This window comes from Lynx canadensis, chromosome D4 (assembly GCF_007474595.2).
Source record: "Lynx canadensis isolate LIC74 chromosome D4, mLynCan4.pri.v2, whole genome shotgun sequence".
NCBI classification, from domain to species: Eukaryota; Metazoa; Chordata; class Mammalia; order Carnivora; family Felidae; genus Lynx; species Lynx canadensis.
Genome location: NC_044315.2, coordinates 12091790 through 12107970, shown reverse-complemented (window position 1 = coordinate 12107970; position 16181 = coordinate 12091790). Strand labels below are relative to the sequence as shown.

The 16181-nt window shown below is 44.7% G+C and overlaps 1 protein-coding gene and 1 long non-coding RNA gene across 13 annotated transcripts in view; one reads left to right on the top strand and one right to left on the bottom strand.

Moving 5' to 3' along the window:
• The window catches only part of LOC115499420, a 62133-nt gene extending 53123 nt beyond the window's left edge, over positions 1 to 9010 (bottom strand). For 3 of the 5 annotated variants that reach the window (XR_003964153.1, XR_003964150.1, XR_003964151.1), the window contains exons 1-2: positions 8539 to 9010; positions 7899 to 7971 (exon numbers count right to left, since the gene is read on the bottom strand). This is a non-coding gene — a long non-coding RNA (uncharacterized LOC115499420). Of the gene's footprint in view, positions 1 to 5391; positions 6097 to 7898; positions 7972 to 8538 lie in introns of those variants that run through there. The other 2 variants (XR_003964152.1, XR_003964149.1) reach the window with 2 other exon arrangements.
• A 306-nt stretch (positions 9011 to 9316) lies between these two features.
• The window catches only part of APBA1 (amyloid beta precursor protein binding family A member 1), a 208396-nt gene continuing 201531 nt past the window's right edge, over positions 9317 to 16181 (top strand). For 7 of the 8 annotated variants that reach the window (XR_003964148.1, XR_003964147.1, XM_030293310.1 and 4 more), the window contains exon 1: positions 9317 to 9517. The gene's annotated coding sequence lies outside the window, so the exon portion shown is untranslated. The remainder of the gene's footprint in view (positions 9518 to 16181) is intronic. The other variant, XM_030293308.1, reaches the window with a different exon arrangement.

The window sequence follows — 16181 nt, the reverse complement described above, 5'->3', positions numbered from 1 at the left end:
GATGTAACTATGAATCTCTTTTTTCCACTAGTGTATCTAACCCTGTGTAGGTTTACATTGAACATGTAAAGCAGACATGGTATTTTAGTTTAAGGGAACATATCTGAATGGATACAGTTCACACAAAATCAACAACGGGAATTCCAGTCTGCTTTCTTGCCTGTGTGTGTGCTTGTGCGTGCGCGTGTATGTGCGTGCATGTGTGCATGTGTGTGGAGACTCCCCTTACCACAGCATGAAGGAAAAGAATGACCCTGTAACCCACCACCTCAGGACCTCTGATGGAATGCCACATTGTGCCTTTTGATTCCATTGTGTGGGTTTTATACATTAACTCAGTCCTCCATTTACCCCAGGGATACAGGAGTGCTGATGTACAGGGGCACATGTACCCCCAATGTTTATAGCAGCACTTTCAACAATAGCCAAATTATGGAAAGAGCCTAAGTGTCCATCAAATGATGAATGGATAAAGAAGATGTGGTTTATATACACAATGGAATACTACTAGGCAATGAGAAAGAATGAAATCATGCCTTTTGCAACAACGTGGATGGAACTGGAGGGTATTATGCTGAGTGAAATAAGTCAGTCAGAGAAAGACGGATTATCATACGTTTTCACTCATATGTGGATCTTAAGACCATGGGGGGAGGGAAGGGGAAAAAATAGTCACAAACAGAGAGGGAGGGAGGCAAACCACAAGAGAATCTTAAATAGAGAACAAACTGAAGGGAGGTGGGCAGGGGAGAGGGGGAAATGGGTGATGGGCATTGCAGAGGGCACTTGTTGGGATGAGCACTGGGTGTTGTATGTAAGCCAATTGGACAATAAATTATATTTCAAAAAAAAATACCTCACTCCTCCTATGTAACACCTGTCTGTAGGGTCAACTTGCCTATTAGAGTAGGCACAAAGCCTAGGGTCCTCAATACTTCTAGGGGGCCATAAAGCTGTTTTAATTTCTTTTCGAATCAGAAGCAAAAAAAAAAAGCAAAATGTTTTTTCATATAATAATTAGCATTATATTATTAGCATATTCATCCTTAATTATAATCTTATTATAATATTTGTCTTTGAAGGATGGGGACCACAAGAGCCATAACACAGCCTCACCAGTCCCTCAAAATTAGAAAGGGACAATTAAACATTTTAGGTCTTACATCTCTATTCTCTTCCTGGAAATTCACAATTAAAGGCTCACAGGAGCTCTGCAATGAAAACAACTCAACCCAACCCAACACAACAGGAAACAAATTAAACAACTTTGTTTTTACTCTAGGGTTCTCAAGGCTTATTTGATCCTGGAACTTTTTTTTCTTCTCCATAATAATTACTATTTTCTCCGAGCAATCCATGGAAGAATTTAGGAAATAATTAGCTTTCTATCGCATTAAGATTCAACACTGATCCAGAGAGTCTAGAGCTGAAATTTCTCAACCATCTTTTTTTTTTTTCTTAAGCAGACTGCTGCCCAGAAGCCTAAAGGATTATTCCTTGCTCTATGCAAATAGAACGAGAATGATAACTTGATGCTGTTTCAGCAGCCTCCCACCAACACGGCCCCGCCTTTCCATTCGGCAGGAGAATCTTCTTGTTGCCCAAGATTCAGATTTATGCGACACCGCTCACTGAGACCCATTTCCATTCTGCTTTCTTGATAGGTATGCAGCAGCGTGAGGATGAAAATAATTCCCAAATGGCAAGGAAGGGTGAAAAGCTGCTGTCCTGAATCCCAGAACATGTTACTCCTTAACCTATCAGACCTTACTAGGAGTGACTTAAAATCTCTCGGTTCTCAAAAGGTTGCTCCAGGAACAGATTTCTTGGTTCCATCTGCGTTCCGGCTGTTCCCACAACCCCACAGCCTACCGAGTTTGGCAGTGCTTGGCTGCACGAATGCTTAAAATTACAATGTGCTTTCAAAATTCAATCCACAGCAAAACTGACCTCACCTAGAAGCATCTCCAAGTTACATTTAATAAAACGATAGGAGTTTGAGGTAGAAGGCAGAAGAAGGGTAAGGGGGTCTGGGTTATAAAATAAAAGAAGAAAGTGTCTTTTTTTTTTTTTAAGTTTATGCTAACTAATGTCTCTTTTTAATATATTTTTTAATTTTTAAAAATTATTTAAATGCTTATTCATTTTTGAGAGACAGAGCACAGGGGAGGGAGGGGCAGAGAGAGAGGTAGACACAGAATCCGAAGCAGGCTCCAGGCCCTGAGCTGTCAGCACAGAGCCCGACGCGGGGCTGGAACTAATGAACCACGAGATCATGAACCTGAGTGGAAGTTGGACACTTAACTGACTGAGCCACCCAGGGTGCCCTGATGTCCCCTTTTTAAAATCAGTTTTCTTTTTGATAGAAGTCAAAGACCCTATGTCCTTTCTTTTCAGTTTTCCAGGGTTTATCCATTAGGGAGATGGTCTCTATTATTTTCCTGGAAGCAAATGCATTTGTCTGCCCTTAGTGCTTTAAATAAAGTACATATGTTTCTCAACCGGGAGATGCTTGAAGCCTTTTTGTTAAATGGAAGCCATCAAATCTAGGTGGCCATAAGATTTTTTACAATTAGGAAACAAAATTTCTTTTAAGGAAAGAAGACTGCTCGTTTAACTACAGACCTGAATCCTAGAAGACAGAGAACTTAGTTTCCTGAATACACAGTATTTAGCAAAACAAACAATGATGGCAACAAAAGTGAAAATACAGTTTGGCCATGTCTTGCTTTGTACATCTTTTATCATGCCCAGTGGAATTCGCTAAAATTATTTGTCCATAGGTCTGCCTGTCTTTCTTAATGTAGAAAAGTCCTCAAGGATAGAGAGCTTGTGATATGTGGCTTGGTCTTTCAAATGCCTACCAAGTGGCTAACATATATTAGAAGCTTAATGAAGCTTATTGGATGAAGATGTAAATATTAACCGGCTGGGGCACCTGGGTGGCTTCGTGGGATCGAGCCCATGTTGGGCTCTGCACTGAGAGCTCAGAGCCTGCTTGGGATTCTCTGTCCTCTGCCCTTCCCCTGTCCATGCTCTCCCCCCACCTCAAAAATAAACATTTATGAACAAACAAATAAATAAATAGCGAGTGGCTTTTCAATAGTATCACCAACTGGAAATTGTCAATATGTCTGTGACTATTAGTTATATTGTTACTGTTCATCCTAAAAACTGATACTCTGCAACCATATAGCGAAAGCTCCCAAGACATAGTGCTTAAACTAAATAGAATTTCACAGGATCCCATCTCTGAAGGGCGTGTATTTGTGTGTGTGTGTGTGCGTGACAGGCAGAGAGATTATCTCCTTTGGCTGGCAAAGTCTGATAAAATTGCTTACCCTGATTTTATTTCCTACTAAAGCCCTACCTGGGCTCATTATTTTTGAGTCAATAGAGATATCTGTAACTTTTTTTTTCAGAAGCTATTGAATGCTTACAAAATAGTAACAAAGGAAAAGAAACTATTTTAAAGGGAAAATCACTTCGATAATCTTGAACAACCCAACTGGAGTAATTGGAAGGATAGTTAACAAATGCCTCATCAGCTAACAAATATGATAGGTACCCTACTATATACCAGGTGCTTGGTGGAGGGGACACAAAGGTAATAACAGAACTGACGTTTACATCTAATCACTAATCGTGAAAGGCTTGTGAACTAGTTGGCGGGGGGGGGGGGGGGGGGTAAATACAACATACCTGAAACAAAACACCAATAAGAAAATAGGAACAGAGCAGTGATTTTAAATCATGTTTCCACAGGTCAGTGCTATTCTAGAAACAGAAGTGAGGTATCTCCTGCCAAAATGAATATGGTAGCCTATTTCTTGTTTATGAATTGGTAAAAAAAAATGGTTATTAGAATTATATCAATTTTGTATTTTTAGTCCTATCCATCTTACTTAAACTTTGGTGTTTACTACCACGTAGCTATTATAAGATGGCAAAGAGATATAAACCGGTAGCAAACACATATGTAAGAGAAAAAGAATTCTGAAATTGCCGAGGACTTAATCTCATAGTTTCTTATTTTAAGGAAATATACTCCTGGTTGTAATATTGTATTTTTTATAGAACCAGTCGATTTTCTTCTAGTAAAAGTGTTCCCAGTTTGTGGGATGAATTAAATATATCAAAATTTTATGGTGCTCATACCTGATGACCATAATATTCAGGTATTTTCTACTGAAATAAGTTGGGAAACAGATGTCCAACAGAACGAGCAAACCATTTTATCAATTTTTGTCTATTTATATCCTGACATTGCAGAGAGGCTATAGGCTGTTAATGCTACAAACACATTTTCAGATAATAAGGTACACCAATGAGAGCAACATAGCCTGAAAATGTTTTCCCCGAAGTATGTGGTATCTCAAAATAAACTTGGAAGGATACATCAATCTGGAAAAAATGCTTTGAAATGCAAAGAGAGGCAGTAGTATTTTTATGGACATCATGGTGGTAACGTTATTTTACAGCCACATTTAAGTAATACTATTCGCATTGTTCAGAGTCATTGTAACATTATAGAAATTTTTTAGACTACTAAAGCATCAAAAGAGGAAAATAACCATACTATCCAATGGACTAGTACTAACATTTTGATGTACTTGATTTTCTTGTGCCACTTTTTAACAGTTGTAACTAACTGACAACATAATTTCGTATCCAGAGTTTATTCAGTTAAGATAAAAACTTAAACTTGTTCTCACATTATATAAAAAAAAAAAATCATTGTCTGGAGTGCGTGGGTGAGAGTCAGTCAGTTAAGAGGACCAACTTTGGCTCAGGTCATTATCTCGTGGTTCGTGGGTTCGAGCCGCACATCAGACTCTGTGCTGACAGCTCAGAGCCTGGAGCCTGCTTCAGATTCTGTCTCTCTCTCTCTCTCTCTCCTCTCTGCTCCTCTCCTGCTTGCACTCATTTCTCTCTCTCTCTCAAAAATAAATAAAACATTAAAAAATTTTTAATAAAAAAATAAGATAAAATAAATCTGTGGATGTGGTATCTTAACAGATGCTAATTTAACACTGTAAAGATATATCAATTTATGTACTATTCCCTTATTCGTATATTTAGGTTAAAGTGTTTCATCTTTCACTTTATAAGCCTGAAATGAACAGAGTAGTTTGAATGTCTTTGTTTGCCTCTGTCCATTTCCCTGCTCTTTGTGGTACGTAGGTCTTGCTCTGTCCTCCATCAGCCATGTGGTTTGAGGAGGACTGACCCAACTTCAGGAGTGGGAGCCCGGCCGTTATTGGCCATGGAGGTTGGTTCAGGGAGAAGCATATAATCATTTTAAAAAAAGACAGTATGTTAGAGCGCCTGGGTGGCTCCATGGTTGGGTGTCTGTCTGACTGTTGGTCAGATAAATAAATAAATAAACTGAACAAAAAAAAATTTTTTAAATACATTCCCATGACACTCTTCACTCAAAAAGATCATTCAGAAAACTTCCGAGGCAGAATTACTATTTGTGGCACCAGAGTGTCTCCCATGTATCACATAAACATAGCCATAGCACAAAATTCTCGTTCAAATCATTCAAGGTCACAGTGAAGGTGATTCAGAAAAATAAAGAGGGGCCTGACCTGTTTGGCAAACAGAAAGGAAAGGAAGGGGACCTATCTGAAGCCATGACAGAATTTACATCCAGAGAAAAGGCTGGTGAGATAGAATCAGCATATAAAAAGCAAATGTATTAAAGTTTAGGACATCTACATTTCATAACTGTAATTTAGTTCATAACTTAGTTCATTCGTTTAAAATTCTGTGACAAAAGCACTATTCTGTGGATTAGAAAGGTTTCTGAATTACCAAATGTGAGCAGAACTAAAATCATCGACAACCCTCTTTACCCGAAGGGTGTTGAATGTCTGTTCTACACATACCCTTCCGGTCCTCAGACTGAGGAGCTCGGGGACTGAGAGAGAGAGAAGGGAATCAGTACGGAACTTGAAATCAAGGAAGAGTGTCTACTGCTACCAGCAGAGACATGTCTACTTTTGGCTGTCCAGAGTCATATCAAAGACGTGGTCACACTGCTGTGAAGTCTGAATGGATTTGGTGAATCCTGGAATCTTCAGGTCACCGCTGACAAAAAGAAACCTAAATGAGTAAAAGTTCATGGATCCCTGCCCTCTTTTCAAGTGACAAACAGTGCTTGTTGTGTACGGGGCAGGCTGATGGAGCTTGGGAGCTTGGAGATCACACCAAAGGAAATTATCTATGAGCCAGTGGGAGACAAATTTGTCCAATACAAGGCTCTAAGCTAGTATACGCAGAGACTTCTGATTCACAGAAGCTTGCGGTGCTGGGCAAGCTTTAATTTAAAACCCAGTCTGGGGCGCCTGGGTGGCTCAGTCCATTAAGCATCCCTCTTGGTTTCAGCGCAGGTCATGATCTCACAGTTCGTGGGTTTGAGCCCCGCATACGGCTCTGTCTGATGGCACAGAGCCTGCTTGAGAGTCTGTCTCCCTCTCTCTCTGCCCATCCCTTGCTCTCGCTCTCAAAAAAAAAAAATAATAATAAATAATAAACATTAAAAATTTAAACCCCCCCAGTCCCTTGGCTATAGTATAGTTACCAGCTACAATGGCTGGCAGGCTGCCAATGTTTTATATACTGCCTTCTGAAACACTGAATAGCAGTTCTGACCCTCATTAAAAGTAGGTGGATACAAATATTTTAAGTGCCTTCTAAAAATATGTATAATATATAGGAGAATACAGGAAAACTTGAGATAGAAGAACAAGACCAAAGGAAGAGCTAAAGACATAGATATGACTGCCCTGTGGATCCGCTCATTTCCTGCAATGACCCGCAAACTTGGCTTTGAGCTGTCTGCCAGCCAAGACACAAGAGTAAATGAGCACTTGAGATGAGGATTTGCACTGTCCGTAAGGAATAGCATATTTGTGTTTTCATGGGAGGATGGGGCAGGAGGAAGGAGTTTTCCAGATATTAATATTTGGTAACTAATTAGTTATGAAGGTCTCTAAGCTGCCATTATAACCATTATTACTTTCATTCAATAGCACTTAAAGCTCTGCAGGGTAATTTACACACTTTCTTTAGTTTGCACAAAAATCTGTGATGCAAGATTTGAGACGATGGTGTTATTAAAGCAATAATGTATCCTCACTCATGCATCAAGGAGCTTTGCCTCACTGGGAACACACTGAAAAGGAGAAAATAAGTAGAAAGATCTCTGAGATAACAAACCAAATAGCACCAAGGGATGCATAGAAAAAGAGCTCCTCACTCAGAACCTATATCCCCTTACTTAACCTGAAATTCTAATAAGGGTAGCTAACTTCCTTCCTAAAACCACAGCAGATTAAAAGTTAACAAAACAGGGCTGTTACAGAGAGGCACTCTGAAGGACCCCAAAAGCAGTGTGGTGTAGAAACTGAAAACCCTAAAAACACTCACCGAGTAGCATGGGCAAGAATGTGTTAAGGGTCAGAGTTTCTCTCGCCTGGACCCTGACTCTCCATGAATCAGTTGTTCACATAGGAATGACATGAGTATCATGATCACCCGCCCCAACCACTTACAGCCTTTCAGAGACCTTCCATGGCTGATAAGATAAAAATCCTTATTTAAAATGGCCCACAAGGCTCTGGCAAGTTCTGGCTTCTGCCACCTGCCTCTCTGGCCGGTCTCACATTCCCTCTCACTTCTACCCTACCTGCGTAGACTGCTGTTGCACAATATCTTCTCTCTACCTTGGAAGTGTTTCACGGCTGCCTCTCCTGGGCAATCCCAAAGGTCATTTCCTTGGGAAGCTTTACCGAATCCTGGAGTCTAGATTAGGTTTCCCTGTGAACCCTCAGCCCCTTGGCATTTGAGAGTTGATCCCAGTTGCATTTGTTAGTCTGATTGTTTGATACCTGTTTGCTCCGGGGGCTGTGAGTTCTGGGAGGACAAGGGCCAGGTCTGGAACACATGCAGAATAAATATTTACTGAAAAAGAAAAAAGGTATGTAATGTCACAGGACAAGCATGATACATCTCCCTGGTAAGTATTTCAATTTTACTACAAGATCTTTTCAGGAAGGGAGAATCTATTATTTTCTTATAAAGAAAAAATCTGAAAAAATCCTTTATGGAGTAAAATGCAAACTCATATGAATTTTAAAGCTAAAACAAGATCCCAGGAATGCTTCAGCCTCTGCTTCCCCCACCCCCCCCCACCCTTCTGAAGGCATTGTGCTTAATATGGAAACACAGTGTGGTAAAAGATCCATTTCCCCAGGCATCTGGATAGCCAAGGCTCACGTGCAAATATAACTTATTATTACTGAGAAATCTGTCCCGAAGAGGGGGAGTGACTTGGCACGTGTTACACGGCCAATTACAGGTGAGGCTGACGCCAGGACCCAGGTCTCCGGGGGCCTGTCCTGCCCACTGCTTTTCATTAACACACAGCACCTGCCACCTGCTCCCTACTGCAAAGGTCCCCTCCCTCCCGGCCACATCTGGGGCTGATGCCCTAAGCCAGCCTCAAATACATTTCAAGTTCTGACCAACCAGAATTGAGAAGCGGGAGGCAGGGGGGTGGAAACCCAGGCGGTCCGTTCCCGGCATCATAAGCTGGAGGCTTTTCGCCCGGCCCTCAGGACTGGGCAGTTTCCCTCGAGGGCTGCAAACGCGGCCAAGCTTCGCTCGGGCCCAAACCCGAGGGGCTCTCCCCCTAGCGGCGCAAACGCAGGACTGCAAGCGCGTGCCGGAGCCACCGTCAGGCTGCTCTTCTGAGAAGTGCAGGCGGTATTCACGGGGCTGGGAAGCGGGAAAGCTCGGGAGTAACTAACGCAAGACAACACCCGGCAGGAGCCGACGCGGCTGCCAGGCTTCGCGGTCCTGCGCGCAGAGGTTGGCCTCAGCTGCCGCTTGAGGACACCGAGACCCCTCGGGCTTCCGCCGGGGAGGGCGAGGTCCCCGGCCTCCACTCCGGGATGCGGCCGCATTTCCCGCTCCGTGCGCCCGGCCCGCGCACGCGGGGCTCGCCGGCTGGCCAGGGCGCTAGCCGGCGGCGGCGGCAGGCACGCGCGCCGCGCACAGCCCACCCACGCCGGGGCTGGCGCGCTGGGGCGGGCGGGCCGCTGGGGGACGCCGCCTCGCCGCCTCGCCGCCTCGGGCTCGCGCGGTCGCGCGTGCGCCGCGGGTGGGCGTGGGTGGCAGGGCGCTACTAGCGCCGGCCGTGCGCGAGCGCGCTCCCCCGGCGCCCTCCCCGCGCAGGCCGGCCCGGCTCGGCCCCGGCGCGCGTCACGAGGGGCGGGCGGGGCGGGCAGAAGGGTGGTGGCCGCGGACCGGAGGGGCCCGAGCGGCGGCTGCCGAGCCTAGCCGGAGCTGGGCGAGGCGGCTGCGGTCCCGGCGGCGGCGGCGGGAGAAGATGGTGGCGCTGGAGGTAGGAGCGGCTGGAGCAGAGCTTTATTCCGGGCTTGGCACCGGCGCTGTCAATTAGCGCCGCCTGCTCCCGCGGGCCCGCGAACCCAGCTGTCCAGGCAAGGTACCGCCGCCAGGGAGGGGTGGTGAGTGGGGGGGGGGTGCCCGGCGCCGATGCTGCCCCCACGACGAGCCCCGGTCCTCGCCGAATGGGTGCCCCCGGGCGCGAGAGGGGCTGCATGGAACATAGTGCGGATGAGCGGGGACAAGCCGGCGACATCCAGGGGCAATGCTTTAGCCAGTGGAGCCAACGTGGCGGGGGAAGGGGGCGCCGAAGCAGGGACGCCTGTGTCCGGTGCGCGCTGAGATGCGGGGTTTTGGGGGCAGCGGGCGTGCCTGATGACAGTCAAGGCAGGAGATGAGAGAGAGAGATGAGAGAGGAGGAGAGAGAGAGAGAGGAGTGTGTGTGTGTGTGTGTGTGTGTGTGTAAAAGGTACAGCCAAGGGGATGGGGGTGGCGGACCGAAGGTGTTGGAGAATGACATTTCCAGGAATCCCCGCTAGGATCCCTCATCCCTCGGCCGCGACTCTCCCGGAGAGTGTGGTGATGGCAACGATGAAGGCAGGATGCACTTGGTCTGTGAGTGTGGAGAGAGGCGCTGGGGTAGGTGCGGATTTGTAAAATCCCATGTGTGTGAGTGTGTATGTGTGTGTACTCGTGTGATTGCATCCGCGCTCCCCTAACTGCGCTCCAAACCCAGAGATCTCCCGGTGCCCTGACTCGCTGTCACCCGCTGACTGTGGGACAGTGTTTGTTATCTTGACCCTGCAATTCTGAGTACAGTCTGTGTTCTGCTCGTGTGTGTGGATGGGCGGCGTGCAGGGATTCTCACTTCCCCTTTCTCTGGCTTCTGGACATGAGGATGTGGAAGTGTGCATGTGGGCTTAGGGCGCATGGCAGGCAGGAAAATAGGATAATGGTACCCCTTCTGGGCTTGCTAGCCTTCTGGGGTTTGGAAGGGAGCTTCTATCCCGTGATACTTCTCTCCTCGGCCCCTGTTCTGTAAGGGTCTCAGATGCCCTGACTCTGCAGTTTCTATTGTTTATCTCTTGTCTGACCTGAAGGAGAAGGGTCTTTAATGGCCACATTCATCTCTCCATCCCCACAACTTTGAATATCAACCAGACCTTCTTTCACATTTCAGCACTGCAAACCTTAAGGCTGGAGAACCGGTGATCTTTATGTTGCTTCTTGTAGAATGAACTCTGGAGGTGTGAATAGAAAGATGGGGTCAGGGGAGTGTTTGAAAAGAAGAAAAAGATCATACTGAGAAATGTTTGGTACCCCCCCCCCTTGGTCAGCGTCACATAGGCAGGGCGTTTTCCTAAGGAAAAGGGACACTTTATTTCTACGGCTGGTGTCATCCACTCTTCCAGCTTTCACAATGGCTCGGTGGTGCCATATGTCATTCACGAACTGAAATCTCCTGAGACCCATGATAATGGGGTCCTGGGTTGGTGAGGTCTGCTTTCCTAGCCAAGGTAGCCTGCTAATAGAGAATTTGAAAAATGTCACGCTGGCAATAAGTCACCCAGTGGGAGCCAGGATGCAGAATTGCATCCAGAGAGTATAGCTGTTTAATTGTCTCTGTGTGATAAAGATAGGCTTATGTGGGCTTGGGTAGAGATAGGGAGATAGCATATTCATATGTGTGTCCACTGCAGTTTGACTCCCAGTGCCTGTATTTCTCCTGCGGTATTTGTGGGAATTAATGCACCTCTACACTTAATATCTTGAGACTTCTTTATAAAATGTTGTGTGACTAGATTAGCCTGCTGAGAACATATTTAAATCACAACACCTTAAATTCTACTGCATTGCTGTCAGAATCCAAACTGTCTGCCCCAGTCCTCTTTGAAAAGCCTCTAGCAGGCATGGCTATCCAAGTAAATATATAACACGTTGGCATCAGAGGGTTCTTTCTCTTTTTTCCTTCTTAAAAAATTTTTGTTTTGGCAAAGGTTGCACGATATTGTTGTTACATCAAAAATAATAAAACTCGTGCTGTGCTCATACGGTTTTTCTTCCTGTTTATCTTCTCTTAATTAACGATGATATATAGACCAGGTGCTCTTGAAGCTGTGGACATTACATTTCCCCATGTCCTTCAGTCAAGCCTTCTAAAATTTTAATGTGAGGTTGTTGGATCTCCTCCAAGATTTAAGGATAGATTTATAAAAATGAATTTTGAATCTTAGTTCTTTACTCCATGTCAGTTCTGCCAATGTCTTTCTGAGAAAAGTACTTATGGAATTTAAAAAGCATTCGAAGAGGGTGTGTGTGTGTGTGTGTGTGTGTGTGTGTGTGTTTAAGTTGTCTTTATATTTTCAAGTAAAATCCAGAGATGTAAAGGTCTTACAAGAAAGTTTAAGAATGTTAGAAATTGACAAGGTAAATACACTGTTCAGAAGAAGAATTATACAACAACACAATTGATGACTCAGGCAGGAATTAGTGATTTCCTTTCTAATATAAATGTGATAATTAAAAAAAAATACAGTGGCTGGCTTTTCCAAAGGCTGGACTGGTAAGGTTAATGATACAGCTTGAATCCTATAATTCAGTCTGGTAAACAGCCTTACCTTTTGCTGTAGCCCCCAGCAAGCTGTTTGTTCTGCACGGATGCATTTTCTTCACTTAAAGTACCATTAATGCTTTTCTTTTCCATTATTGGGTCTCTTAAAGAAGTTAGTTTTTCAGAAAACTTGGAAGTAAAAGGCATTTGAAAATTGGCCTGTGGGGCCAAAAGAAATAAACTATGGTACCGTGGGGAGATGGGGCTTGTGTCCTACCAGGAAAAAGTAACTGTTACTAAAATGGAGAGAATTTCAAGGACTAGAGGCCAAAGTTAACCCTTTGGGTTACAGTCATTAACTTACAAATATTTCTTAACTGCCTACTTGATCTCAGGCTGTTTGTACCTTTGAATAGAGTTTGGGGGATGTCCAGAGCGGCACAGATGTGAAGAATAGGGAGACTTAGATCCTGCCCAGAAGAAATTCATGGCCTGGAAGGAGAGACAGGGCATACACATAACTGACTACTATAAAAATGGGGCAAAAGTGAGGTACCTGGGTGGCCCAGTCGGTTAAGTGTCTGCCTTTTGGTTTCGTCTCAGGTCATGATCTCACAGTTTCATGGGTTTGAACCCCATTTCGGGCTTTGCACTGGCAGCACAGAGCCTGCTTGGGATTCTCTTTCTCTCCCTCTCTCTCTGCCCCTCTGCCACTTGGACTATCTCTGTCTCTCTCAAAATCAATAAACACTAACTTAAAAAAATGGGCAAGGGGCGCCTGGGTGGCGCAGTCGGTTAAGCGTCCGACTTCAGCCAGGTCACGATCTCGCGGTCCGTGAGTTCGAGCCCCGCGTCAGGCTCTGGGCTGATGGCTCGGAGCCTGGAGCCTGTTTCCGATTCTGTGTCTCCCTCTCTCTCTGCCCCTCCCCCGTTCATGCTCTGTCTCTCTCTGTCCCAAAAATAAATAAAAAACGTTGAAAAAAAAAATTAAAAAAAAAATGGGCAAAATGGCTGCATTACCCAAAAAGCCGCATTCCTCCCATGCTGTGGGTGTTCGCAAGGTATAACAATGACTTCCAGTGGAAGAATTAGTGAACATTACATGGAAGAGATCACGTTTGAGCTGTGATTTATACAGGCGGTGTCTGGGCTGGCAGGGAAGGAAGGGCATGTGTGAGGAGGAGTGAGTAGCAGAGACTTGGTGACAGAAAAGTGTGTGTTTGCCCAAAGAATCGTGTGTTTTGGCTGAAGTGCAGGGAATGCCAAGGGATGTAATGAGAGAGAAGGTGAGAAAGAGAGGCTTTCAAGGTTGTGGAGCAACCGCTGTGTGGATTTCAGTCAGTAAGTACCAGGGAGCCATGGGAGGCTTCTGAGAGAGAGGGTCAACAGGGTCAGAACTGTGCTTTAGGGCAACAACCTTGTAGCAATGTGTTGGACATAATGCAATGAGAAAAGACTGGTTGGAGGGAGACTAGATAGAGTCCTTTGCCAAATTAAGGGTAAGAGGAAATGAGGCAGTGGGAAGAAGAAGAAGAGAAGGGCTCCAGGTGGGGTGTGGGAATAATCTAAATACTGACAAAGGAAGTCAAAAGTCATCATTGAGCTCAGCCGAGACAGTGATGGGGCTGTTGTCAGAGAGGAGGTTCAGAGGAGGGTGAGGAAGAGGAGAAAAAAGAGCTTTCATTTTGGCCATGACAGATTTGTCCAAATGAAGGGACTAGAATACAGGTGTAGGTGTCTCAGAGAGAAGTCAAAGCTACAAAGAGAGATTTGTGAGTCCTGTACTTAGGAGTGATTTTGATATCTCAGGAATGGCCTGGGAAGAAAATGGAGCAAAACAAAGGGTAAGGGTAGGATCCTTGGGGAATGTCTGTATGTTGAGGGGTGGGGGGAAGAGAAAGAAGAGAATGGGAGCAATATTAAACAAGGGACAGCTGGAGCAATATGGTGGAAGTCACATGGTGACACAGAAGCTGGAAAGGTGAGGGAGCCATCACCATTCCTACATCATTCATACAGCGCACCCCATAGAGCCAAGGGCACAACAAAGGAAAAGCCAATGGATTTGACTCCTCGCTTTCCTCAATTATCTCTGAGGCAGGTGGAAGTGGGGGTTAGAGTCAGGGGTGTGGTGCATGTGGAAAGCAGTGAAGACAGACTTACTTTCAAATAAGTTGGGTGGTGAGAGGGAAGGGGAGTTTGATGCATCAGAGAAATGACATACTATAGAGAAAGTAATGTGTTTCTCGTAGAAGGCGTGGGGCCTACCTTCTCATCAGAGAAAAAAGAATCCATAGGAAAGAAGAGACATTGAAAATCTAAGAGAGACTCTAAACTAATGGAATGGAATCTTCAGGAAGGTGGGGGGATCCTGAAGGAGGGCAGAGGAAGGACTCTTGAGACAGAAGCATGGGAGCTTTCAGGTGGAAAGAGAATAATTTGGCCACAGTCTCCTAAATAAAGTCAGAGGTGGGCAGGTTGAGACCATGGGCAAAATGACAACTTGGAATATGCCTTGTGGAAATGTAGCAGTGAGTCAGTTAGGGGCGAGTAAAAGATTTCCCCCCAACTATGCGGACCACTGCACTGGGGGAGTGTGAATTTATAGTGGAGCCAATTAGCCCTATGTAAGCAGAGTTGGACAACTACTTATGTGATTTTTGTAATTGTGGGCATTTAATGTTGTTAAATACAGTGTTAAATCCCGTTTCCCTTAAACTCAATGAAGAGCGAAAAATGGTTACCTTTAAAATTAGCTAATTAAAAAAAATACTCCACCCGAAGTATTTCCTGTGACTATTCTCCCTGAGGGATTGCTGACTTAAATCAATAAAACATATAGTAAAAGAATGGGGGGAAAAACGCAAGTGTTTTCTAAAAGATGGGCTTTCTCTATCTGTAACAGCAGGATATGGCTTTACCGGGGAGCGTGAAGTCGATTTTTCAAAAGAAAAATCAAATATAGCACCTCACTCAACACCATACTCATCATAAGCAGTCAATAAATATTTGTCACATGAATACATGAATAAATTTATTTTTTTAGTAAGCTAGGGATAGTATCTAAGATCTAAAATACTGGGATTTCTTTCTGATTTACACCGCAGACATTGAATGAGTTACATTCCATGGCCCATACAAGTTTATGATAGAATTAAAGAAGTTTTATTTATTCATACCTGCTATATATGTTGAAGCTTTATAAAAAATTTCGTTTCACAAAATAATTGTGTATCCTTTAGGCTTTTGAGTTTTGGGGCTGTCGTGATTCTGGATGAGTTTATAGCACTTCATCTGTGGTTGAGTGATGGTTGGGGTGTTCTAATGATGAAAGAATCTATTCATTTCTTCAACAAACATTCCTTGAACCCCTCCTCTAGACCAGACAACTATTCTAGATTCAAGGGGTACAGTGAGGGGGAAAAGTTGCTGCTATCGCTGACCTTTTTGTGGGGGGAGATTAAAAAATAAATAAGCTAATATATATAATATGTCAGGGGATGGTAAGTGCCATAAAGAATAAAGTAGGGAAGACACTAGAGCGTGATGATGTAGAGGGTGCTGTTATTTTACAGAGAGTGTTAAGGGAAGGCCCTGAGCAGAGAGTTTAATGAGTAGAGGAATGAGCCATACAGCTATTAGGGGGAAGGACCTTGTAAGCAGAGAGCATGTCAGGAGCTAAAGGCCTAAGCCAGACATGCTTGGCATGATCAAGGAACAGCAGGGAGGCCTCATGGGTTTCCTTGCTTCACCAGGCTGTGTCATATCGTACCTCATAGGTGGAGCAGTCGCTTGGGGATCCTTAAGGGACTTGTAAGGCAGTGCGTGGCTTTGCCTTTCAGTCAGTCTCCCATAAGGCTGTACCAGCAGGTGCCATGTTTGGGCTGACCTGTGTGTGAGTCAGTGCTGGGTTTATCAAAAGACGGGTTGGGGCACCTGGGTGGCTCAGTCGGTTGAGCGTCCGACTCCAGCTCAGGTCATGATCTCACAGCTCGTGAGTTCGAGCCCTGCATTGGGCTCTGTGCTGATGGCTCGGAGCCTGAAGCTTGCTTCGGATTCTGTGTCTGCCTCTCTCTCTGCCCCTAACCCACTCGCATTCTGTCTCTGTCTCTCTCAACAATAAATAAACATTTAAAAATTAAAAAAAAAGAAAAGATGGGTGTCCTTGAGCTAACATTGAAGCTGGAAAACTTGAAAACTGGCTCCGTCTGGG